Source organism: Cavia porcellus, unplaced genomic scaffold, assembly GCF_034190915.1.
Source record: "Cavia porcellus strain 051 isolate PalLab524CR breed Dunkin Hartley unplaced genomic scaffold, mCavPor4.1 scaffold_26, whole genome shotgun sequence".
Taxonomy (NCBI): domain Eukaryota; kingdom Metazoa; phylum Chordata; class Mammalia; order Rodentia; family Caviidae; genus Cavia; species Cavia porcellus.
Genome location: NW_026947509.1, coordinates 9,221,068 through 9,246,131, shown reverse-complemented (window position 1 = coordinate 9,246,131; position 25,064 = coordinate 9,221,068). Strand labels below are relative to the sequence as shown.

The 25,064-nt window shown below is 47.4% G+C and overlaps 1 protein-coding gene across 13 annotated transcripts in view; it reads right to left on the bottom strand.

The window, feature by feature from the left end:
- Window positions 1–25,064, bottom strand: part of Esrrg (estrogen related receptor gamma) — a 540,107-nt gene that overhangs the window by 286,483 nt on the left and 228,560 nt on the right. The window contains exon 1 of one of the 13 annotated variants that reach the window (XM_013157683.3): window positions 8,456–8,598. The exons of the other annotated variants lie outside the window; for them this stretch is intronic. The gene's annotated coding sequence lies outside the window, so the exon portion shown is untranslated. Of the gene's footprint in view, window positions 1–8,455; window positions 8,599–25,064 lie in introns of those variants that run through there. 13 annotated transcript variants of the gene reach the window in all.

Here is a 25,064-nt window from a genome sequence, read left to right as displayed (position 1 = left end):
CCTGAGGTTACAGAAAATGTTCCCAAGTGGAAAATGTTCCTTCATTAGGGTGCTTTTGTTTTATATTCAGACAGAAACTGCATGTTTCCTTGATGATTTTTGGAGATGTGAGCATTGCAGTGGGGCAGAAGGACATGTCTGTCCTTCTTCCTTTGGCATTCCAGAATCTTCTTCAGCTACTGCAACTACTGCGTGGACATGGATGGCTTTGATTTAGTGCCAGAAAGAAAGACAATGGAAGAAAACCCTCTTTTTAAGAAATGTAAATCACTTGACCTTAGTTCTATCTTCCTGTCGAAGTGGACCAATACGCTGATTTCTCATTTTCTCAGTGGACCGGCTCTATCTTCTCCTCCACCATGGTAGATTCCCCAGGTCTCTGGAGGAAGGTTTCTTTCACTACAGGCAGGGCTCCAGACATTTGTTGCTAAGAGATTTCGCTGGCAAACTTGAGACTTCTACTAACTAAAGTTTTATAACTGGTAGTGCCGAAGCTGTAGAATATGATTCTCATCTTTTGCTACTGGTCAATAATGCATGTTTGTGATGACAGAAGACAAGCCTGCTTTGTGTGCACACTTTAAAAAAAACACATGGCTGGACACACAGGACGTGGGCACAGGATTCTGGGGCCAAGACCCTCCGTTCTGTGGTTCTTTTCTGTCTCCCATATCCCTTACAGTTACATTAAGAAGCAATGCCGATGTCTTACCACGCACCTCGCTGTGGATTCAGGTGCAGACTTTGTGTGTGTGTGTGTGTGTGTGTGTGTGTGTGTCTTTTTTTCCCCTAAAGCATCAAGAGAGCAGGAACTACCCAGTGATAAAGATGTAGTCTTAGGCACAGACCCTGTGGGGAACAGCTTTTCAAATTCTCCAACATTCCGAATTACAATTGGGTTTTAATGCATACAATGACTGAGTAACTTAAATGTTTAGGAAAGAAAACAGTCCTTGCTAGCTCTGACTGAAGGGGTGAGTCTGTTCCTCATGGTGAGTAATGGTGAATCAGCCCTTCCGACCTGAGCATGGAGGGAGGCCCCGCCCTCACCACGGAGGACTGACCTGGCACCCCTCACCCACTGGTCTGCCTGAGAGATAGGATGGGAGAAGTGAACCCACCAGGGCCTGCTTTTCCCTGCCCTGCCTCACTCACTAACGAAAGGTGAAGCTTAAGAACTACTGAGTCACTCGCTGGCCACAGATGGTCCTGCTGGACAACGAGCAGGATCCTAAGGACAAGGTCGGGACTCCACAGACTGTGTCTCAGCACCCGGAGGCCAATCTCTGATACCTGGTCAGTCCACTTGTGCCTAAGGAGAGCTACCAGTGCCACCAGGTCCCAGCTGCATGCAGCTAGTCGGCCTGCCCTTCACAACAAGCTCTGGACTGCAATCATCGGCTCAGGGCCTCTGAAGGACGGGGTTTGGGACCCCACGCTACCAATTCTTGGTTATGCATCTGAATGTTGCTTAAATGTTCTCCTCAATAACTCTGCCTACAGTAAACAGCAATCAGATTTTTTTAAACAGAAGGTAAGAATACCCACCCCAGGTTGTCATCAGCTCCCACTGGGAAAATGCAAGCGAAGACACATGAGCACTGTAGGAAGGTCTGCAGATGCAATGTGTGGTTTTAAGAGCAACTGGACCTTTGAACTTGAGAGCAACATTTCAGAGGCTAAGAGAAAGCAAGGACAGCTGGGAAACCCGAGATGGCGGCGGTGTCTAAGTTATGTTTAGTTAACGTGACGTCAGTGGGAGAGCGAGACATTAACAAACGTGTGAGGCTGAAAGATGCAGTGCCCCTCCCACCCAGCGACAGAAGTGTGCAAAGTGGGGAGCTGGGCAGCAGCCCTACTGAGGATCAGTGGAGCTGTTCATACTGTGCGACCTTGCGGACCAAGGATGCTGGGTCCCTGGAGTCTTCCTCAGTGCGATCCTTCCGGAAACACAGTGACAGGGTATCTTCCTCCCAGCGGCTCTGAAAGGGACGTGGTTTCAGGGCAGTGAGGTCCCCACCACATCCTAATTCCCAGATTTAAACTAAACCTGTGCTACAAGTTTCCCGCTCGAGGGAGCCACCCTGCCGTCCGACTGCAGGCTCAGTGAGTGGAGACCGTGCAGCTCCAGCGGGGGCAGGTGGGCATCCCCACTGTGGGGGCTCCTGTTTTCCTTGTTGGTGAAACTAGGGGAGGAGCAAATTTTATCCAGAAAGTACGCGGGCCAAGGTGGAAGGCAGGGCAATTACAGTTCCTTTGACTACTGCCTAAAGCAAGTTCTGGTGATAAAGTGCTCAAGTCATCATGACTTAAGCAAACGGTTCTTGGAAAATACACACAGAGACATGCAGACGGCGCAGTCAGTGCCCGGAACACAGCTGAGAGGTGCGATTGTACAATGCACTTAGCCGGGCTATAAACAAATGCAGGCCTGACACAGGCTCGGGCTCAGGGGTGCAGTTCTGACACCAGGGGAAGGTGCTCCCCCAACCTTGAGTTCTCAGCTTTACCATGAGATCTGGGGTCCACAGCCACCTCCAACATTACAGCCTGACTTCGAAGTCACTGCAGGTGAGAAGCAGAGGCTGGCCACAGGAATGCCGCTGTATTCAGATGAGACTGTTGGGCAGCCTGTGAAATTCTTTTATAAACATTCCCTGCATTGTTTATCTCTTCTACTAAGTCTCTCAGGTGCACATCACTGATCCCATTTTACAGATCAGGAAACTGAGGGTGAGAGACTGAACCTTTCAGAGTCTTCTCTTTTAATTTTAGGCCAGATTTCATAAACTGCAATTTCGGATCCTCTCTAGGAGTCTTTGGTAGAATGAAACCATCATTCCTTCTGGTTTTTGGCTCACAGAGGAATCTAAAATTATTCCTCAAATTTCTCCACACTTTGGTTCTAGAAGGGCTTGGAAAGCTCTTCAGTGATCTTTTGGCCCAGAGAGGTGACCTTCAGAATCTGCAACAGGGAGATCTGCATGTGGATGCTCAGAGGAGGTGTGGGAGGGGATCCATCACCGCTACCCATCATAGACATGGCATCAAGAAGTGACATCACAGACGTGACGTCGCAGACGTGACATTGCAGGCATGGTATAATGTGACGTCACTAGCACAACATCAGTCATGTGACATCTCTGACATCAACACACTCACTCCTTCAAAACTGCATGGAAAATGTAGCTCAGATCTGCAGACTGAAGCCACAGTGCAGGCCTAGGAGAACTACTAAGATGTAATATTCATCTTAAGTGGCTTTCTGCAAGAATAACAGTTGGTTTTCCCTTTTTTCCTCTACATTTCTCTATATTAATAAGGCATTTTATAATAGGCACTATTTGGTTCTTCAAAAATTATGTTAAAAATAACAGGATGACGCGTGAGCTGTGTGTCTGAAAGCGTATGCTGAGTTAGGATAACCATCGGGCGTGTTTTACTGTTCTTTGGCCTGTTAGTCTGGCTATGTGTCTGTATGTGGGCTAATTAACTTTATAGGAATTTATAAAATAAATGAATCTGAAAAAAAGCGAACATAGAGACACAGTCATCTGGCGTATTGCTTACAGGATGTTCTCTGCCTGCGGCGAGGCAGACTCCTGATTCTGCTGCAGCCTTTGTGCCCTGCTGCCTCGCCTGAGCCCAGCACCGAGTGGCTATGCGGAAGCCTGGGACAGTGGCCCAGCTCCATCCCTCACCCTGGGGCCATTGGGCCACTCCATCTCCTCCCTGTGAGATGGGAAGCATCACACTCCTCCTCATGCAGTCAGGAGGAATTTCTTAAAGCTGTCTCATCCTCTGCGGTTTCCACTTGACTCCTCTGTAGGTTTTGTTTCCTTCAGCTATCTGGCATTTAACCTTTCTTCAGCTGACTCTTTGGGGAAGTTTCCTGTCTCACCAGGAAAGCAAAGGAGCCAGTGATTGAGGGGGTACAGACCCAAGTGCTGTGCACAACATCCGGGAGGGTGTGGAGAAGGGGACTATAAAGCTGACCAGGCCATCACAGTCAACAAGACCTAGCAGCACCACATAATCAACCCTGATGAAGCCAGAAACTAGGGGAAACTGGCAAGTAGTGAGGTGAACGCTAAGAAAGACTCCATGAATGAGGTGGCACTCGAGCTAAACCCTTAAAAGATGCCAGGCTGGAAATGGGGAACACTCATTAAGAAAGACTAGGAACACTTGAATTACCTTTACCCCTTAACTCCTAGCATTACGCCCACACAATTATTTTCCAGTGCTGAATGGTTTATTCAGCTCATCCTAAATCCTAACACCTTTCTAATTAAAACTAGCAGTGGTTGTAAACATCTCTCACACCCAGGGGACTGGACCAAAGCTGTCCACGGGACCCATCCCAGGGGAGGAGCCCTGGTCCAGAGCCCAGCATCTGTGCAGTCCCTTAGCTCTGAAGGACATAAATTCTCGGGACCCTTGACGGTAGTTCCGCCAGCGCTGATTTTAAAACATACATTGTGTGCATTTAAGAAAAGAAAGCAAGTACTGTTTCTCTATGGTTCACTGAGGCTGAAAACTTGGAATGTGCCTCCATGCGTGGACTTATTTACATGTTTATTTGCTTGTTTGGATGGCTGGGTTTTTTGAAAAGCACCTCCTCCTGCAAGGCGGATGTGAAGCTCAAGGGAAGGGACCAGCTCACCTGAGCTTCTGTGTCTGCCAGGTGGAGACGCCGGCGTCACCTGAACTCCAGGGCTGACACTGAAGGACCTGTCACAGGAAGAGCCTCGCAAATGTTTAAAGCAAGACAATCAAACTCATGTGACCACACACACACATCTTAGAGACTGCTTGCTGTCTCTGTGTATATGTGCATTTGTATTTTCTACAAGTGGAACATTCAGGTACAGTGCACCACACATTGAAACGAAAAGGACAGCTGATCATGAAAAAAAGGCTATGTTTTCATTCAAGTCCAAGCAGAGGTGGAATTTCAGAGGTGGAATCCAGATTCGCCTCCCTCCAAAGGCCACATTCCTAACCCTTTCACTGTTTTTAGGGATGCTGGAGCCCAGACCTAGGGCGTGACATCCCACCTGACGGAAGTTCACCTACCACCCTCTTTGCAAGCGCCTGCCATCTCAGTGGACACTGTGTGTGTCACTGCTGACCATGCTATTGCCGCAGTGAACATTGGAGAAGCCACCAGGTCCCAGCGTCTCTTGGGTGGACAGCAGTGTTAGAGGCAGCCCATGTGTGACCACTAAGGAAGGCATACTCACTTTTCGTTTTTTAGCCTACAAGGTGTACTCTTTCTCCGAGGCTGAGAGGCCTATTGAAGGACACACACCTGATCTGCCACCCCCTGAGCAGATCTGAGAGCTCACACTACACCCCAGGAGACCCTGGCCTCTGTGGGCCATCCCTACAGGACATCCCGACCACTCAGCAGCTTTGTGTTAACCACTTAGAACCCCCCTGCCAGGTCAGCATCATTATTCCTATTTTCCAGATGGATAAATTGAGCTGTAGCAAGGTTGAACACCATGCTTAAGAAATCATTGGCAAGCAAACCCAGAAGCAAGGATTTTAATCCAGATCCGCCTCCCTCCAAAGGCCACATTCCTAAGCCTTCCTGTTGTCTCACCCGAAAAGGGGGAATTTGGGGAATAACCAGCGGCAAAAATAGTCAACCTCAATATACACATACTGAGGCCCAGGTAAAGGTCATAAGAGGGCCACGTTCTGAAAGGAGGTCTCCACGAGCCCACAGTACAGGCACACACACACACACACACACACACACGCACACGCACACGCACACGCACACGCACATACACACGCACGCACATGCACACACATGCAGGAATTTTATGAGCATCTCTCTGCTGCAACGTGGAACACAGCCCTACAATGCATCCACTGCAAGGTGCCACTGGGGCTGGGCTCACTCTGAGGGTTACCAATTCCTGGGCAGATTAGAGGACACATTAATAACACAGTTAATATGAAGTGTTTAGAGCCTGCACCTCGGTGACAAATACGACTCAGCCGAATTTCCTGACCACTGAGGCCACCGAGGAACAATTTGGTAGATTTCATCAACAGTTCTAATTATGTTCCTGTCAAGTTGAGAACGGAGTAATCCATAACTGGGGTGCTCAGAGACACTGGCACGGACGCGTAATTTATGCCCAAGACACGGGGTCCACTCTGTAGTTAGTGCACACAGAGCTTGACTAACAAGTGGGCTCTGAAAGGAATCGATCAGGGCAATACTGCCCTCGGGGTCCCGGTGCTTGTCGGGAGGTGGCCCATGAGGAGTGGCGGGCGACTGCGTCTGGAAAGTCTTGTTTAAACAGACATCGCCAGTCTGGAAACTGAGTTCCTCTCTCAGTTTTGTTGTTTTGTTTTTCCACCTGCTAGATCTGAGCCCGGCCTCTTGAGAGGATTTGTGGGTCGACTTTTGAGCGTGACAGGAGAGATGCTGGGCCAATGGAGAGTCAGCTCATGAAATAGATTTTTTAAAAGAAAATAACAGTTCAGTCCTCAGTCAGCATTATCAGCAGAGGTACAGGGATGTCATGTGAAGAAAGGCAAAAGTGGGGCCCTTTTATGAAGCTATAAATAATGCGCTAATGGAATGTGCGAAGGAACTGTTAGGAAGCATTACTGAAATGTCACTAAGGCCCTCGGCTCTGGGCACGTCCCTGGCCCCTGCAACTGGACCACAGGGCAGAGCTGGACAGGAGCAGGGGACAGAGGAAGGGGGGGCAGGAACACAGGATGGAGTTCTGGGTGATTTTCCGCAGAGATCTACATTAGGACGCAGCTCCTACCCTCCAACCCCAGCAGGACTGTTTTACACAAGGTCTTCTTATGAAGTATCTCAAAGCACAAGCAGATGGGGAAGAGGAGTTTGGGCCGCGTTGGATGCCTGGTTTTTCTCAGAGTTAAAAACTGGGGATGTTAGCAGAGACTTGGGTATTATTACTGATCAGCTGTTAATTAAAATAAAATGAGGCTTCTTAAACTTTCAATACCTTATTGCAAATTATGCAAAAAACACAACTAATTACATTATTAGCAAAAATTACATGTAAAAATAGCTTCACACAAAGAGCTAAAATTATCTAATCTCAACTCACTTTTACCAAATGAAGCCGGAGGAGACAGAGCTCTGGGGAATGCGCGGTTTTTCTGCTTCTCATTCAGTAATATACACTTAGGCGTTATTACAAATATTAATAGAAACAGTAAATTGAAATTTGACATTTGACATTTCTTAAAGCAAAGGAGCAGATAAGAGATTCAGATCATTCTTATCCAGTGCAACATGATATGCATTCAGCTCACGGATTCTTGATCATCTACAAAGCGCTTTCTGAGGAGCGAAACGAGGGCAAACAGGACTGATTATCACTAAGGCTTCTTAGGGCTAGAGCTTCAGGGTCAGATCAGAGATAGGGTGGAGTAAGCCCTAAGTAAGGTAAGGAACGAGCTTACAGTTCACTAGCACTTATTTGTACACACACATGTACACACACGCGCACACGCAAAACGCACAGGAACAATCAAAAGACTGCGGTCCGTTTTTCTTTGCCCTGACCTCCACCCTATAAATCACAGCCTATATTTGGGCTGATTTTTCTCCCTCACTCTCACCTCCATATTTTTAAGGCCACCACCATCTCCACTCAGGAAAAAGAGCCATTTCATCAAAAATAAAACGTAAGAACAAAAGGCCACTTTTGATTCCACTCCAGGAACTCTATGCTCTTTGTGGGCTGAAGCTGCTAAGCTTCACGGGTCTCTCGGTGACTGTTAGTGTTGGCCAGGTTTCTCTGGAGGGAGGGGAGCCCTGGCATTAGTCTCCTAATCCTGAGAGTGGGGCACAGGCTCCCTACTGAAATGCCCCCGTTACATAACTCTTTATATAAACAGTGATGGCCCGAGGGGCTCTGGCGGGGGCAGCAGTGGCCACAGAAGCCTTGAACTAGCTAGCCCAAAGGGTCACCTTAGCTCGTCAGCTGGCCCCATCCTAGCAGTTGACACAGAGGCCGGAGAAGGTCAGGGTGTATCATTTTGAAATTCCTTCCCTGCCATCGCATTTATTTAACTTCATCTCACTCTCCCAACGGGGTACCCAGCAAGACTTGGGGGTGCAACAGTAGCCCTGAACTTCTGAAAGGGGATCAGTGCTGACATTTGTGGGAGAGGAAGAGCCAGTGAGCTCTGCCTGGGGCCCCAGGACTAGAGTACAGAGCCAGTCCACTTCTCTCCTGTGAGGCCTTGCACATGGTCAGGGCTCAAAATGTGGCCTGTGGACTGGCCCTCTGCAAGGGAAAATTGTGTGTTTTAATGAAAGAACACCTAAATGCTACAATTAGAATTTTATGAAAGAACAATTGGGCTACACAGGATATAGAAAACCTGTCATTTAAAAATAACACAGAAGGGGAGAAAATCCATTTGGTTCCAAGAATACAACCTTAGATCCACAGCACAGGGAAGGCAGCTCCAAGGCAGTATGCGCGGCTGGGGACCTCAGGAAGGTTTCCGAGGCTGCCTGTCTGTTCTCAAGAATCCCGGGGCTCCCGCGTGTGCAAGTGCCGGCCACAATCCATGAGGATGCTTGCTGCTCCTGAAAGTGTGGCCATTCTTCAAAATCTGGACTAACTGCTTCCATGAAAAAGATGACACAAAAAAGTAGCCAGTGAACACCCAGGTCTGTGCTTCTTTTTCCTAGGGAGGAGCCAGGAGGCACCTCTTAAAGCTAAATTTAGGGCGGTGAAAGATGGTCTGAAGCCACAGTGTTGAGGCCAGTTACCAAATCCCTCCCCAGGGCAGCTGCCCCTGGGCCACTGCACAGTCCTGTGCATCTGATGTGTCCTTTTGAGCCTTTACCAGGGACAGCCTGCCAGCACTGGATGCCCACGCACAGCTGCACAGGACAAGCCAGCAGCAATGACATGGTGTGGGTAGCATGGGCAGAGAGCTCAGAGCAGGGGTGGCCCTGTGAGTGTCTGCAGAATACGCATGGAGAGCGCAGTGCCCAACCAACACACCACTAAAGGAGGACGTAAAAGACTAGAACGGTTCCTGTTTTGTAAGCTCTATAGCTGCACTGGTAGCGTCAAAGGCGGCCAGGACATGCTTTAGGGCAGACACTGGAATGAAAGCAGTCAATTAACAAAGTCACAGTCAGAAGTGAGGACCTGGAAAGGAAGACGCAGAAGACTCTGACAGAAGCGCACACGAGCTTGAGCCACAGGCTGTGGTGCCCAGCAGCCTTCGGAGGTTTTGGACACGAAGAGAGAGACCTGCACTGGCCATGCCCTAGGCACTCTGCACAGACACGGGCTCTGGTGCTTTACCCATGAGAGAAGGATGACAGCAGATGGTGGCAGTTTGAACACAGCACAGTCTAAAGAACCAGAGAGATTCAGGCATGAAACTCTGAGGGTTGTGGAAGCCAAGGGCTAGAAAGAACATCAAAAGGTGACAGGGGGGACAAAGCCCATCAGCGGGGAGAAAGGCATGCCGGTGTGCTGTTCCCCAGTCTGGGTGACTGGCAAAGGTAAGGTCCTCTGTACACAAAAGGCTAGAAGAAAGGGTTTTCAGGATGGCCACCACAGAGAACGCTGCATGTTGGGGGCGAGGGCCTGCTTACCCTGACTTGAACCTCACACCGAATGTACATATACCACAGCAGACCCATATATATGTGTGACTTCTGTTAAACAAATTTAACAGAAATATTTTAAAAGTAAGACAAATATTGCTAAATCCAATAGAAGAAGATGAGACTGAGAAAAGCTGATCGCCTCTGGAGATGGGATGCTCACTGCGACCTCAGGGACAGAGATCGAAGCAAGGACCAGGTCTAAAGTGGCACTCAGAGGTCTGGGTTGATGTTGTGGGCATCAGCTCCATGAAGCACTTTTAGGAGAAAACAGTAGTGAGAGAGAGACAAGCCAGGGAGGCAGCACTGCGAGCCGTTATCAAAGCACAGGGAGGCTTCGGGTTTGTTCGCTTTGCTTTTGGAACTGGGAACCCGGTGTGTAAATAGATGGAGACACTGAGAGAACAGAAGCTTGGAGAAGACAGGAAGGCTGAGATCAGCCCCAGGGGCCAGCGGTGCCAATGCTCTGCTCAAACTGACCATGAACAAGAGTGGGCAAGATATTCTTCTCTTGAGAGAATTTCAAGCTACCAGGAAAAGCAGTCACTGGAATCAGCAAAGCCAGCCAGCAGCATCTAAGGCTGTGATATTTGCAACAAACACAGTGAAGGAACCTGGCTAAGGTGATATTTGATGACTTGCAAACAAAACTGATTTACTGGTGCTTCCGCCTCCTTGTTAATCCTATTGTTCTGGAATCTCGGGAGGCTGCTTCCATGGAGTCACACTGTCTCGCTGTCTGGAAGGCAGTGTCTGTTTAAGAGGACGAGTTTCCTGACATGTCCACCTCTCAGCCAAGCGGACTATTTCAGGAGCTCTGCGTCCTGCTTATCCAGGGTGACAGAAGCAGAGACCGCTGCCACCCCAACAAAAACTTGAGGCAATGGTTTAGAAACGTATTTTTTTTTTATCGTTAACCTGATACTGAAGAAAAATGATGGAATTTGGAGATGGTGACAACCAACTCAGCTAAATTCACAGCACAAATCTTAGCCGCCACCACCACAATAAAATAATCTTTCTGGTCCTCAAGTTTCCTTTCAGTGATTCTACTGCAGTTTTATTCAGTCAGGAATCCTTTCTGGTAGTTTGCAATAAGTGGACCTCAGGCCAGGGACAATGAAATGAAATAAAATCAGGTTTCTCTCCTACCAGTGAGTTAAAACCTCCCAGCGGTAAGTCATTGAGTCTAACTGCACTTCTTTTATTGTTTTATTTTACTTTTGCACTGTTTTGATTTCTACAATTACAGGCCTCGCAAGACTGTAATCTCTCAGTGGGAGCCAAGCGCGGCTCAGTGGGATGACCAGTGAGGCCACAGGAAAGCTTTCGCATCCGTCTCTGCTGTTGAAAAGAGGCACAGCATCGATGGCTCTGACCACAGCCACCAGCCATCTCTTCTTCCTCTGTGAAGCGTCATCAGTGTCAAGTGGAGTGGCAGCCGAAGAACGAGTCGGGGTGGTAGACGGAGCCCAGCATGTGAACGCTTCAGCTGATTTAAAACCCTCGCGGAACAGCATCAGCTATGACAAGTCCGCGGCAGAGGGAGAAGCTATTATTCCAAATGAGAGCTGGGAGAGGGCGGAAATCTGTGCGGGTGGCAGGGGCAACAGAGGGGAAAGCCTGAAAATGGAAACCCATGGTGAAACAGCCTGCACGGAGAAAACACACAGATGCACACATGCACAGGAATACACACACACACACACACACACACACACACACACACACACACGTGCGCACACACATCTAGGAAAACATGTTTCCAAGCCTTAGCTCTGGATGGATGAGGCACCCAACCAGCTTGCAATAAGAAAAAATATCGGTAAAATGATGAATGACCGAGCACTGGGCCAGCCACAGGTAAAGACGTAATGCAGTTCTAAAAAGCGCAACCCTTTCCATAGGCATTTCCTGTTTTCAGGACCTAACTCTGTGCTTTCTGGCAGGAGTCATGCACCGATGCCGAACCCTGACTGTGGGTGAGAAGCAAAGGACTCTGGCTTCGGACAGATGAGTTCCAGGAAAGCCACTGGGTTTATGCCTGGGACCTAAAGATCTCGAGTCACTGGGTCAGTGAGTGCCTTTGACTTGTTGGCTGGAGGGGATGAGGGATGTACCTTGAAAGCAGTGGGGAGGTGAACTGCAGGCTGCCCCAAGACCTGGCCCTGGGCCTCAGCCATAATTCCAGGCACAGTGGCTGCCCATGTGCGGAAAGATGGCCAGCACATCAGCCAGGAGCCATCCTTCCTGCAATGAACAGAAATTAGTTTCATCCAGCAATCATGGGTAGAGACCTAGTCTATGGTGGGTGACTCCATCAGCCAGTGCTGGGTGGCTTCATGATGCAGAGCTCTTCCCTCAGCTGGACCGCGGGTTTGGGGTAGTGTGTTCTCCTACACTCAGGGTCAACTGAGTCTCTCTTCCACCAACCAGGGGGTGGCGAAATGAGCTTTTCTGTTCCCACAGTGGCTCTTCACCTATCCCCTCAGATAGCTACAATCGCAGGTTGAGAGCATGGGACTGCCAGCCTCAGATCAGGGGCTCCCAGCAAGTGGACACCTCTGTCCCACCACTTTGCCAGGCACCTGAGACCAGGGGTTGAGAAGGAAGGACGAGGTGATCATTTTCTGCTTATTCCTGGCCTTGCTTCTCAATGTCACCACCAGCAAACTGGCTCTAGTTCTGGTCACCCCAAAAGCTCTAATGTGGCCACAGCAATTGGTTATGTCTCTTTGTAGATCTGTAAAATGGGGTCTTGAGCACAAGATCATCCCAGGGAAAACTGGGATTTCTGCACATCGCTTTCCTTTAGATTTGCAATCTGTGATGCTCTCTTCCCTGATAAGGTAGCAACCCCAGGTGAGAGAGAGAGAGAGAGAGAGAGAGAGAGCGCCAGAGAGGAAAAGTAAGAGAAGGGATGAGAAATAGTGACAGGGAGACTGGAGCTTGCACCCACAGACTCAGGGAGACACCCAGCACTGCCTTCCCTGCAGCCATGTCCTGTGGTAGGACCACTCAGGATGACACAGGCTCCCAGTCTGGTCAGCTGGTCTGTACATCCCGTGTCCTGGGGGATTCTCCATCTGTAGAGTTGCATACACACTGTGCAAAAACCGCTATCAGTTTCGTTTAGGGCAGAAGTTCACTGTGAAGGGGCACGATCCAGGAGCACTGCGCAAGCCACTTTGGAAAGTGGTTAAGAGCGATGTCTCCCCAAGACAGGGGCGGCCAGGTGAAACCTCAAAACAGTAAGATGACAGTGAACAGCAGGGTTACCTGGTCAGCAGCCGCCCTCTTGCTTCCCCCAAGGCCGCAGGGCCAGGGGAGCTTGCAGTTAGGAACAAAAGACACAAAGAAGCCTTTGGGAAATGCACAGGCTGCTTTTTCTAGGGTCAGCAAATCAGGGGAACATCACTTCCTTAGTAACCTTTACATCTAAAGAAAATACCCAACCTGGAATTACCAAAATATAAAAAACTGTCTTCCAAAACGATGTCCAGTTTTTAGAGGCATTTTTATTTTTCAGAACTAAAGCCATCTTTTAATGATAAAACAAATTTTGGCTGTTAGAGAAAAATAACATTCCTCTAGAAGTTTGTTGCCATATTGGAAAACGGGAGGCCAGAAGTTATTTGTCCTCCACTGTTCACACTGGCTGGAAAGAGTACAATAAACACAGGCAGTGGCAGCCAGGAAACATAAGCAACAAACAAAGATCACTTTCACTGCAGAAGGTCTTTCTTAGGACGTTTATAAACCTATGCCCTGTGACTAGCTCTGTGTAAGGGTCTCTGCTTCCTGTTTTGTGCACCCTGAGCTGAAATCCTCCAACTGCAGCTTCAGAGAAGCTGGTTCCCAGTTCAGGACACGGGTGTCAAGCGGAGTCCCAACTGGGTCTGTGGGCGTCTCATCCTCCCCGTGCATGCGTGGCTCTTGCTACCAAGGGATCCCATTAGCAAGGAAGGGCATGGGAAGCCTGAACCGAAAGCTACTGGGAGGGCACCCAGGATGCGGGCCGTGGCAGCACTGGCTGAGGTTCCATTTGTCTTCAGAGCCATCAGGAGCCAGTACACCTATGCTGTCACAGACTCTATTTCTGTCTGCTGCATTGTGTCCTTAAGCAGGAGACAGATGTACTCTGCTTGGACCTGCAGCACCAAACAGACTGTCATCCGAGACTCCAATTAAGTAGCATGTGACACGCCTCCAAAGCAACCCAGCCAGAGCCCAGCCTGGCTAGTGCGCTGAGTTTTAAGTGGTTTCCTTGGGGAGACGCGCACCATTGTCTTCCCACTTGCCGGCCGGAAGCCACGCTGCTAATCAAAGCAGCAGAGGTGCCACGGATTTGCTGGTGTGGGTCTTAGAAGAAGGTAAAGATCGCTGAAGCCTACTTTAGTGCCTCATGTGCCTGATGAGATACGAAACACAGGGACACCGGGAAGTGATTCTTCTTGCAGTTGGGTGGGTTTCCTGAAAACCCACCAGGCCGGGATCCAGACCCATGCCTGTGAAATACACACCATCAAAATAGTAACCACGCCCAGATACCTGTCCATATTAATTCTTTTTGCTTTAAAGGGGAGAAAATGTTCCATGTTATTCTGAAGTCACAATGACCAAGCACTCCAAAGGAATACCTAATTTTATAGTCCAATTACCGACAAACAGACCGAGACATTGTTTTTTTTTTTTTTTTTTAACTTTTATGCTTCTTTGACACTCTCCCAAAGAAAGACAATAAGAAATGTAGTTTTGTTATATTTGATCCCAGTTTTATGAGGTTTCTGTTTTGTTTTGCTTTGCAACCTTTCATAGCAAGTAGGGAGTTTCAAAACTATGATTTTATTAACAAATGGAAGACAACATTCTTCAGCAGGGTTTCACAAAATATTCCATCAGCAGAAGTGTTAGGCGGGTCGGAGAGACCGACTTTTCCATGGTATTAAATTAAAAGATGTTGAATTACGTTAAATGTCCCCCACTGAATTGACATTTCCCCCTTTTTTTAATGCAAGCTAAGATTGATGAAAAATACCACTTATCTACATTAAGGGTCAAAATCTTTCACAGAAGGAGCTCCTGGTTCAACACAGCAGAGCAGAGCTAGTCCTCCGTAATCCAGGGACCAGCATGCGGATCACATTCTGATGATCCCATTAATGGGGGGACACTCTGCAATCACCCGGCAAGCAAGGCCGCTAACAGATTGTGGGGCTGTAACATCAATTTCTTAAGTGCATTTAAAGGATTACAAATGTTGGTCCTGGCTAGAGATTGAAACACCTATGGCGGTGCTCTGCACCACATTACTGTAATTGGGTACCTGAATTAATGCCATTCCTTCTGATGGGTGAGCGGAATACATTGGAATTAAGAGTTCTTTTTGCAGTATTTCACTTTCCCATTCTTTCTTCCCTTTTTGTTTCCTCAGAACATAAATCTGAAGTGAAATACCTCTTTTATTTTTAATCCAGATAGCTTTAATTACAGGCCTCGGGAACCCACCTATTGTCCTAATTTTACCTCCTGCACTGTTTGGGTGCTTTCTCCTTACAGCTTGCTACCTTAATGTGCTCAGATGATGAAAATACAATTCTATTCTTAATAAAAAAGAAGGGCATGGGGACAGGGAAGGAGGGAGAGGAAGGACCCTTCGGTTTCCCCTTCCTCCCAGACAGAGAAGCTCTTTATGAATCCAAGACAGCGCTGGAAACTCATTACCAGGCTGGGGAATTAAGCACGAGATCCTCCGAAATCTCATTCCTTCTCAGGCCGGCTGGAGTAAAAGCTGTGATTAGCGAGGTGCTGAATGGATGGGTGTTGTCTGGAGATGTTCACCTGCGCCTTAGGGTTCGCAGTTTCTCCCCCACTTTGCGGCCATGTGACCCCTTCACCAGGGGGAAACCTGCAGAGCACCTCGCCCTGCTTGAGGCCCACCAAGGGCGCTCACTGCTGGGGACTGGGACCCCACTCCTCCCTCTGGGCAGAAGGGTCTGCATGCTCTTCCCTGCCCCTGCTCCACATCCCCGTTCCTGTCCCCCTCACAGCTCCTGACCTGTGTGCCCAGCAACGGCCTCTTTCCATCACGGAAACACACCCAGCTGCCCTCCACGAAGGCCGCCTGCCCTGGACTTTCCCCAAAGCCTTCACAGTGGCCTCCTCAGGCCCCTCTGCCCATCACACTCTAGCCCCTCTGCTCCCTCTGCTTTCCCTTCCTCCACAGCACTTGTGTGCACACGCATGTGCAAAGGAGTCACCGATTCACCATGCACGTGCCCATATGCTCATAACCACACCTCTCCATGTGCAGGGACTTCGTCTCACTCACTGGTATGATCCAAGCAGCCACAACGGTACCTGGCACAGTGTAAGTGATTGTTTAGTTGCACTGGACTGAATTTTTGCATAGTTGATTCTGCCTAACTATTGAGGTCTCAGGCCCAACACTTTCTCTGCTGTAGACCCGTAAATGGCTCTTAATCTGAGGGGGCATTTTCCTACCCCCACCCATGGCACCAGCTTATCACTTATCAGCATCTGAGATACTCCATATGCGCACACACAGATCACACGTGTATATAGGGTCACTGTTTCCCTGCTCTAGTATTTCAAGTCCATGAGGGTAGGAGACTGCAGTGTTCCCATCCGGTTTGCATTGCTGTATGTGGTGGTTTTATTCTCAGATCAGCAGCTGGCATGTAGAAATCCAGCAACAATCTAAGTGTGAGTGAACCTATTCCATCAAGAAGTGGTCAGACCCCAAAGAGTCTTTACCAGAACCGTTACAGAGGACACAGATTTTCTTCACCTAATTTTTCCAGAGCCACACACAAAAAACCTAAGTGACAGAAGGATAATGTGCGTGGGGTGGGACTCACCATACCTCCTGTGGAAAACAAGCGTGGTGGTCATCCTGGGCTGTGGTCAGGGGACACAGAAGCACTGGGAAGCAGCATCTGACTCAGGGCAGAACTGGGACAGAGGTGACACCTGTCGAGCTGCCCTCGCCTCTCCCCTTCCCAGCCCACATGTGGCATGGTTCCCCACTGCTACCTACCCCCACAGCAGAGTTCTCCAGGGAAGAACCTGGCTTGTTTCTGCTTCCTATCCTGGAACTTGGCAATGCCCCCCCGCCCATCCTTCTGTCTGCAGGCAGCGCTGCATCTCTCCCACGGCTGCACTTATACGGAAGCCAACAGGATGGATCTGTGGTGGGAAAGCCCCGGCTCGAGTTCCTCGCCCACTTCCCATGCCCAGGTGAGATGCACACTCCACCCCAGTGCTGCTCTGCCCGCCTCTGAGCAGAAGGGCCTAGGCTTTCCTGCTCTGCATCAAGGAGCAGAGGAGCTACCTGTTACAGGTGGGACCGAAGTGGCCCCCAGAGCTAATGGGCTCCAGGCTTGGCTGCTGGCTGCTGGCTGCTGGCCTTTGAGAAAAGGGTTCGATGATGGTGGCTTCACTTCCAGAAGAGATTAATCCATCAATCAGAAGGCAGTTTGATGTAGTACTGGAAGGTGATGGAAACAGGAGGTGGAGCCTAACTGATGGGACTGGGTCATTGGGCATGACCTTGGGGATTACCTGGACCCCAGCCTTTCCTCTTTGAGTCCTCTCTTTCTTTCTCTCTCTGTCTCTGTCTGTCTCTCTTTGCTTCCTGGCTTCCATGAGGCGAGCGCTTTCCTCTGTGTCACCCTTTCCACCATGATGCTCTGCTTCACCACACCCCAGAAACAAACATGGCCAGGGGACCATGCACTGAACCCTCTGAAACCGTGAACCCAAAGAAATGCAACCTCCGTTCAATTGTGTATCTCTGTCATTGTTGTACAAAGGTAACCAACACACAACAGGAGGTCCTAGAGACAATTTTCTTTTTCACAATTAAAGCTTAACTTGCTTCATTCCTAATAGTACAAGTTATTAAAAAGCACAGTAGAAAATTTAGAACCCATTTTACAAAGAACATTTAAATTACTCATAATCCTACAATCCTTAAATAACTACATTGTGAACAGAGAAAGGAACGAATGTCTTTGCCTAGAGGACTTTCACACTTCTTGCCTAGGCATCAGGCAGTATTTCAGGTATTTTTCGGCCACAGGGTCTCTAACTTCACCATTCAATCTTGCTACAGCCATAAACAATGCAGAAAATGTGTGCCCATGAAATTTAATTCACAAAAAGAGGGTCAGACAGTTCAGTCGCATAAACACCTGCCTGACAAGCACAAGGCCCTGAGTTTTGGTTCCTGGTACCAAAAAAAAAGAGGGTTAGTGAGAACTTGGCCCCAAGGACTTGGTGGCAACTTGCTGATGAGAGCCCTAGTCCGCATGTCTGATTAGCTTCTCAGTGTGTCTACAAGTGGCATCCCAGAGACAAACATGAGCATTTAAAAGATTCTTTATAGTCATCTTTGATCTTACTCACGGCTGCTGACTTGATTTCTCACAGTGACAAAAGCACTGACCTCAGCACTCTGCACTCCTGATGCAAGGAACCCTCTTCAAATGAGAGCAAAAGGGAAGCCCACAAACAGCTGAGTGGATCTCACGTTCCCTTTGCCACCTGCCCTCTGGAGTTCTCTGCAAGGTAGACTTTTCATGCCTGGCTCAGATACAGAAAGCAAGTTTTCAGGATTACTGATTACAACAGTGCAGGCAGCAAACCGAGAGACAGAGAGACAGATAGAGACACAGAGACATGGAGACAGAGACAGCGAGGGGGAGGGGAGGTAAAGAGAGAGAGATTCTTGAATTCCAGAGGCTCTGACAACTCCATATTCCTGCAGGTAAGGAATGGTAGTCTCTAGGAGAGTGATCACTACTCTTTTATATCAAAATGAGAAGACAGAAGGGGTGCTGATCCTGCATTACCATGACTGTGCAGGCTATGAAGGCCAGGCAGTGACAGGGCCCGTTAAAGTACATCAAGGCCAGCTGTCCACAGTTTCTGCCACGAGACCTCTAGATCATTAATGTTTGAAAACATGCAGGGATATAAACATCTTCAACCCAAAGTTTTCCAGAAATGTTTCCTATCTTCACTGTAAATCTGCTCGTCCGTGGCATTATGCCCCAGTTTCAGGTTTACTTAGTAAGTGGACAGGAACACAGCCCAGCTGCCATTTATCTTTCTCCTCTGCAGAAAGACTCTCAGGAAAACAGCAGTGCACATTGGCTGGGACAGGAAGGAGAGGGATGCATTTTAATTCCTGAAGCAACTTTCTTCTGGGGACTGTATGTATCCTTGGTCCACTGCCGTGTCTCCCTCCTCACTATACAGATGTGTTCCTCTTGTGACCCCAGTCAGTGCCCACAGGACTGGACAGGCCTCCCGATCCACTGCAGCCCAGGAACACTTCTCCTTGCTCCTATGCTCTCTCTCTGGAAACCAGACCTGTCTGAATCTGCAGATCTCCTGTTCCCAGGCTCTCTTCAACCCCTATGACTCGGATCTTTACCCTCAGCCACTCGGTCAAGGACTGTCAGGCTGATGCATTGAGGTCCACAGCCAACCGTGGCATGCAGTTGGCCAGAAACACAGTGGCTGAGGGCTGGGGCGGAGGATCCACTTAGCACACCCAGACCCTGGGTGCCATCCCCTGCACCACGTGTGAAAAATAAAACACCGCAGTGGTGGCAATGAGTTCTCCCACTCCAAAACTACCAAGGCTTAGGGAGCAGAGCGAGATGCGCCATTCTTCCCTCCATTTTGCAAGAGTATTTTTAAAATGCAGCCTTTCTCACAGTGCCGGCATAGGAGGGTACTATTTCTCAGCCTCGGCAGGCACAGATAATCTTTGCCACTGGGGACTGTCCTATGCATTGTAGGACATTTAACAACATCTCTGGTTTCTACCCAGTGGGTGCCAGCAGGGACACCCATTTGTGACAGCCAAAAATGTCCCCGCCTAATGCCAAATAGTCGCTGAGTGGGCAGTTAAAGGTCTGAAGGCCAAAGACAGGAAAATGTTTGCCCTGCACGTCCAGAAACCTTGAAAGGCAGCGAGCCACACAGGCCTTCTTAGCCCCCAAGACGATACGGCCCTGAAATTCCTAGCTTTCTCCACTTGTGTCTTGGGCTCAGCACTCATGAAAAACTAGATCTGTTTCTTGACTTTTTTTTTTCCTTTTTTGACTCATTAGGTCGCCCTGCTCAAAATGATTTACACATAGATAATTAAACTTAAACCCCAAGGACTAGTTAACTGTTTAGCAGTGTATACATTTCATACAACCATTTCCATACATCTAGTTTTAAATTCATTAACAAAAATTAATAGCCAGCCGGTGCTCTGCGCGCGCAGCACGGCGCTCTGGCATGCTCGCTAAATTACCTCTCTCCATCACTCTGCCCGCGGTCTCACAGACAGCTCGCTCTGCAGCCGGCAGCGCTGCCCGCCCACCTGCCGCACAGATCTGTTTACCATATTCAGCGTGAGTCACCGACCAAGCTGCCCAGGGTCCCTTCCTCCGCGGTATCTGTGAGCTTTGGAGAACAGCGCACTCTCCCCTTGAAACATGGCTCAGAAACGCATTAAGTGTTATAGGCACTATTAAAGGCAGCATTCGCTTCAAATATGCATTAGAAATATATATATTTACTAATATATTTCTCACCCTGTAAAGTCTTCTAACTGCTCTTCACTGCTTTGTATTTCTTTCCCCTTGTGTCATATTTTATGCAAATAAAATGCCCTTTTGCTATGAACTACCTGGAGCCCATAATCTGTTTCTTTCTGAATCCCAATCCGAAAAGAAAAATCAGTCAGTGCATTTCTCTTCTTTCAGCTCCTTGCCTTGTTTAGGTAGATTTTAGAATTTTTCTGTAATTTAAAAATGATTGTCTACTAGAAAATAACCTTCAATCACGCCTCCCCAGTATTTACAGTGTTCTCCAGAGCTCTGAAAGACAGGCTGAACAAATTCATTGTTTACACTCAGAATCCTAGGTGGCCCGGGCCCAGGAAGGTAGCACAATGTGCTGTATCTTTCCTTCTTAGAACTTATCTTAATCTTAATAACTAGCCAGACAACCGACTCCAGAGACTGGGCTTATCAACTGGAATTCGTCACATGGGCCCCACACAAGACAAGAAATTCATTATATCGAAATGCTACACAAATCATTATCTTTCGATATTTAAAGGTATGCATTCAAAAGCCAACGTAAGACTTTTATTTATTGTTTATCTTTTTGTGGAACTCAAATTGTACTTGTCCCTATTAAATTTAAGAGCACAGGAACAGGAACGCTCTTGTGAGGTATTATCTGCAAGCAGAGTTTACTCCCGGGAGATCAAAAGGATTCTTCCTGCTCCCTGCAGCGCTGGCTACCGGAACAATCTGCCTGAACACTTGCTTCCATACTGAGTACTGAGGAAACAGAGGCACAGGAGAACAAGGGTCCCTGGGGGTGAAATGGTGCCACGTGCCCGTGTTTCTGTTGAAATCTCAGTGTCGTCTGCTGAGGAAGAATCCGCATTCTTTCCCTCAGGTCACATACCAGCGGCTGAGTACCAAGTTGTCCACGTCCTGCCTTTCCTCTGTCATGCTCCTGGTTAAAAATAGGACAGGACTCTTAGTGGCACACATGCATGGCTGTCTTCTTTGGCAGCAGAGATTTTATAAAAGTTCTTGCTTCGGTGGGTGGTTTATTACAAATATTTCCAATTGCAAGTTTCAAATTCAAATTTTCATTCTAAATACATGGAGATAGGGAAAATGAATGTACTTTTTCATTTTTATACAAGATGAGATTTTTTATATTTTATTATGTTTAAAATAAGCCAAATATTTCTACTCCAAATCAAAAAAAAATATATATATACATACTGTGCAACTCTAGGTGGCCTAAGAGTCAGCACCTTCCAGACCAGTATTTTCTTTCAAAGCACTCCTCTTAAATTAGTTTTATATTACTTTGTCCTGTATGAATTCTTTGTGTGAAGATATAGACAACTATTTAGAAGAGAACAAGAGATGTTATTGTATCCACTGACGATCTCCTGTTGTTTTGCTTTGAAATCGGTGTCACTTGCATTGTTCTGTTATGATCTGCTTTGTTCTGTTTTGTTTCACCCTCTTTAAAATAAATAAATAAAAACAAAAGAAATGAATTGTGAAAATGTTTACTGACAGCTAAGTTTTCCCTTTTGACCTATGTTGAGGACCCAAATTCCTATTTCCTCTTCTCCAGAGAAAAATATTTTTTAAATTTTACTTTGACAGTAGTAAAAATACAGCAGAACAAGACAGAACAAAGCCAATCGAGACAACGCAGTGAAATTGGCACAGAACTTCACGGCAGGATACTGGATGGTAGTAATAGGTACCATAGTGTATCTCGTTATGTTCACAACAGTCGTCCAGTTAGGTACAGTGAAATCAAAGCAAAAACAGAATATTATAAAACCAATTGAACACTGAATAAAGCAAAAGAAACGTAACAAAACAGTGAAAATAACCTTTGCCGTCAAACAGAAGACAGAAGGAAATCCCCTGTATTTGTTACATTGCATATGGTCATCCTCCTAAGAGATGCTGAGACATCTATCCCCAGTAGCTACTGGGGGGTGTTTGATTCTCCGCAGACGCACCTATAGGCTCACGGGAACTGCTGGTTCTCCTTCTGGCCCACGCTGGGGGTGCTTTTCCAGAGAAAAATATTAACTCATCAATAATATTAGGCTTTCTTCATTAGAGGTGGGGCCTCACTGTGTGGCACAGGCTGGCCTTGAACTCCTGGGCTCCAGCAAACCTCTTGCCTTCCTCTTTATAAGGATTTGGGTAGCTGAGATTAGAGGCTTACACCTCTGGGCCCGGCCAGAATCAATTAATTAATTAACAAGTTTTTAGTCCTGGGGATTGAATCCAGGAACTCTGCACTGAATTTTGTCTCCAGCCCTTTTATTTTTATTTTCACTATTAAGAAGGATCTCACTAGGTCACTAAGTTGCGCACCCTGAGCTCGAACTTCTGGTCCTCTTTCTCCATATTTCTGGAGTGCTGAGATTACAGGTGTGCACCACCATGCCTGGCTCTGGCTGGAATTCTTAATGTTAAGAATGAATTACTTTCGGTGGTTGAGGCATGAAGTTCCTTAACATGTGCATCCTTGCAAGAGATATCCTCACTGTCCAACAGTCTACGTGTAACTTTCAACCCAAAACTTCTAGAAATTGCTAGAAATTGCCAAAAGCTAGAAATTGCACAAGGTCTGAAAAAGAAGTGAAAAGTGAGACAAAGCCAAAGGTTTGTGTGTTCCCTGCCATCCTATCCCATCCCATCCCATCCCATCCCATCCCATCCCCTCCGCACCAGTGTCACAGGGACAGTCCTTCTTCCTCCCTCTCTCCCTCCCTCACCTTCCTCCCTTCCTTTTTTCTTCTTTCTTCCTTCCTTCCTCTCTCCCCCCTCTCCCTCCGTCTCCCTCTCTCTGCCCTCTTCTCTCTCAATGATCTACCATCGAGCCACATACCTTGACTCTTTTTTATTTCAGACAGAGTTTCTCTAAATTGACCAGGCAAGACTACAACTTGTGGTCTTGTTGCTCTGCCTCCCTCAGTGTTGGGATTACAAGTGTGCACCACCACACCCAGCTTTATTTTTATTTTAAAAATTTATCTATTTTACCTTTGAGGCAGGTTTTGCTATGTTGTCCAGGGTGATCTCGAAGTTCTAGACTTAAGGACTCCTCCCTCCCCCCGCAGCTTCCCAAAAAGCAGGGAACATACCACAGCACCCTGTTTCAGTGGTACACGTCTAGATGACACTACACTGTGTATAACAGTAAAGTTCAACATGAAATGAATATATTTTATATGTCATTTGCCTAAGAATTAAATCTTCTGTAACCCATAATAAAATACGCTGCTCTTTTCCAAAATGGGAATGAGAGAGATTGACGATGGTGATCGTAGGTTTCACTGAGTCAATTATGAAGCACTTACCAACAAAGAGAGGGACTCAAAGGATCTCTGGGAAGTGGAAATGTCTCTTAGTTAAGCAAAGTGATGAAATAGTACCACTGCATCTTATGCTGACTGTGATCAATGAATGTGCCATCTTGCCTTCAAGATATGACCCTTTGGAAATTTGTTGTTTGCGTGAATAGCTGATTAAATAATACGATAAAATGTGAAGCTTCACCAATATGAGCAGATATCACGATGTAATCATCTTTTATGAAGTGCTTGGCAAGACTAGCAAGAAAGTTTAAAGACCTACGCCTAATTAGAAAGATAATGTCTTGTGAAGAAGTAATTGTGACACTTTGCAAGTGTCCATTGATTACTGCAAGCCATCCATTCTGAGCCAGCATGACCTTAAATGTGACATGCATTTGGCTCTTTATTTTCCATTTGGCATCAAAGTTAGTTTGGGAATACAGACACCCTTGTTTAATGACTGAGTGATACTCCCGGAGCTAGGTCCTTAAATGAGTTGGTCGCTAAATGACGCATTGGATCTAGTATCGACATTACAATATTCAGAACAAAGACAGACTCAAAGAAAACTCCAACTTCATGACTTTGCTTTCATTTGCATGACTCTTACAGGCTATACTGCAACACATCACAGGTATGTAGACTGACAGTACTGTGCTTCAGGAGGAGCCACCATCAGGCCGCTCTGCCGCTCATATTCCTGTTTCACAACTCTGAGGGCAGGTGGAAAGTCCAAAGGGTCATTAAACAGCTAGGGCGCAAATGAGGAACAACTGCACAGCAATGCAGTGGAGCTCTAGTGAGCAGAATGCTTATGTCCCTTTACAGTCGCATGCTGGGAGTCTACCTCTCAGAGGGACAGTATCCACAGGTGTGCTGTCAGGGAGCTGACGCCATCATTAGGGTGCCGTCCCCATGGCTGGGATTGGGCCCTGGGGAGAGCTAGAGAGCTGGCACTCCTTCCGGCCATGTGAGAACACCAGATGTCCATGCTTCCCAACACGGAAGTGAGTCCACCCCAGAGCCCAGCTGTGATCTCAGGCCTTCCCGCCTCCAGTGCCAAGAGGAACACATTTCTGTTGTTCGTAAATCCCCAGACACATGCAATGTCACAGCTCTCTAAACTTTGACTCTGCCCCTGCTGCCCACTTGCTGAAGTGTACATCTCCCCCTGATCCAGATAAGGCACCTTTTATTTTTTTTTTCATGAACATTACAGAAACAAACAAGATCTATCACATGTGTATCCAGAAGAGGAAAAAAATAAACAACAAATCACCTGAATTTGGCTGCACCAATATTGACATTACCAACTAAAGACACATAAAGAACAAGCTAGCAGTTAGTCAAAAAGAAGGAGTCGGGGCCCTGAGGATGGACAGTGAGAGCAGAGACCAGGAAACAACTGGACAAACCTAGTGCTGCTGAGATGGTCACTGGGTCAGTGAATAATGACTCTCACGA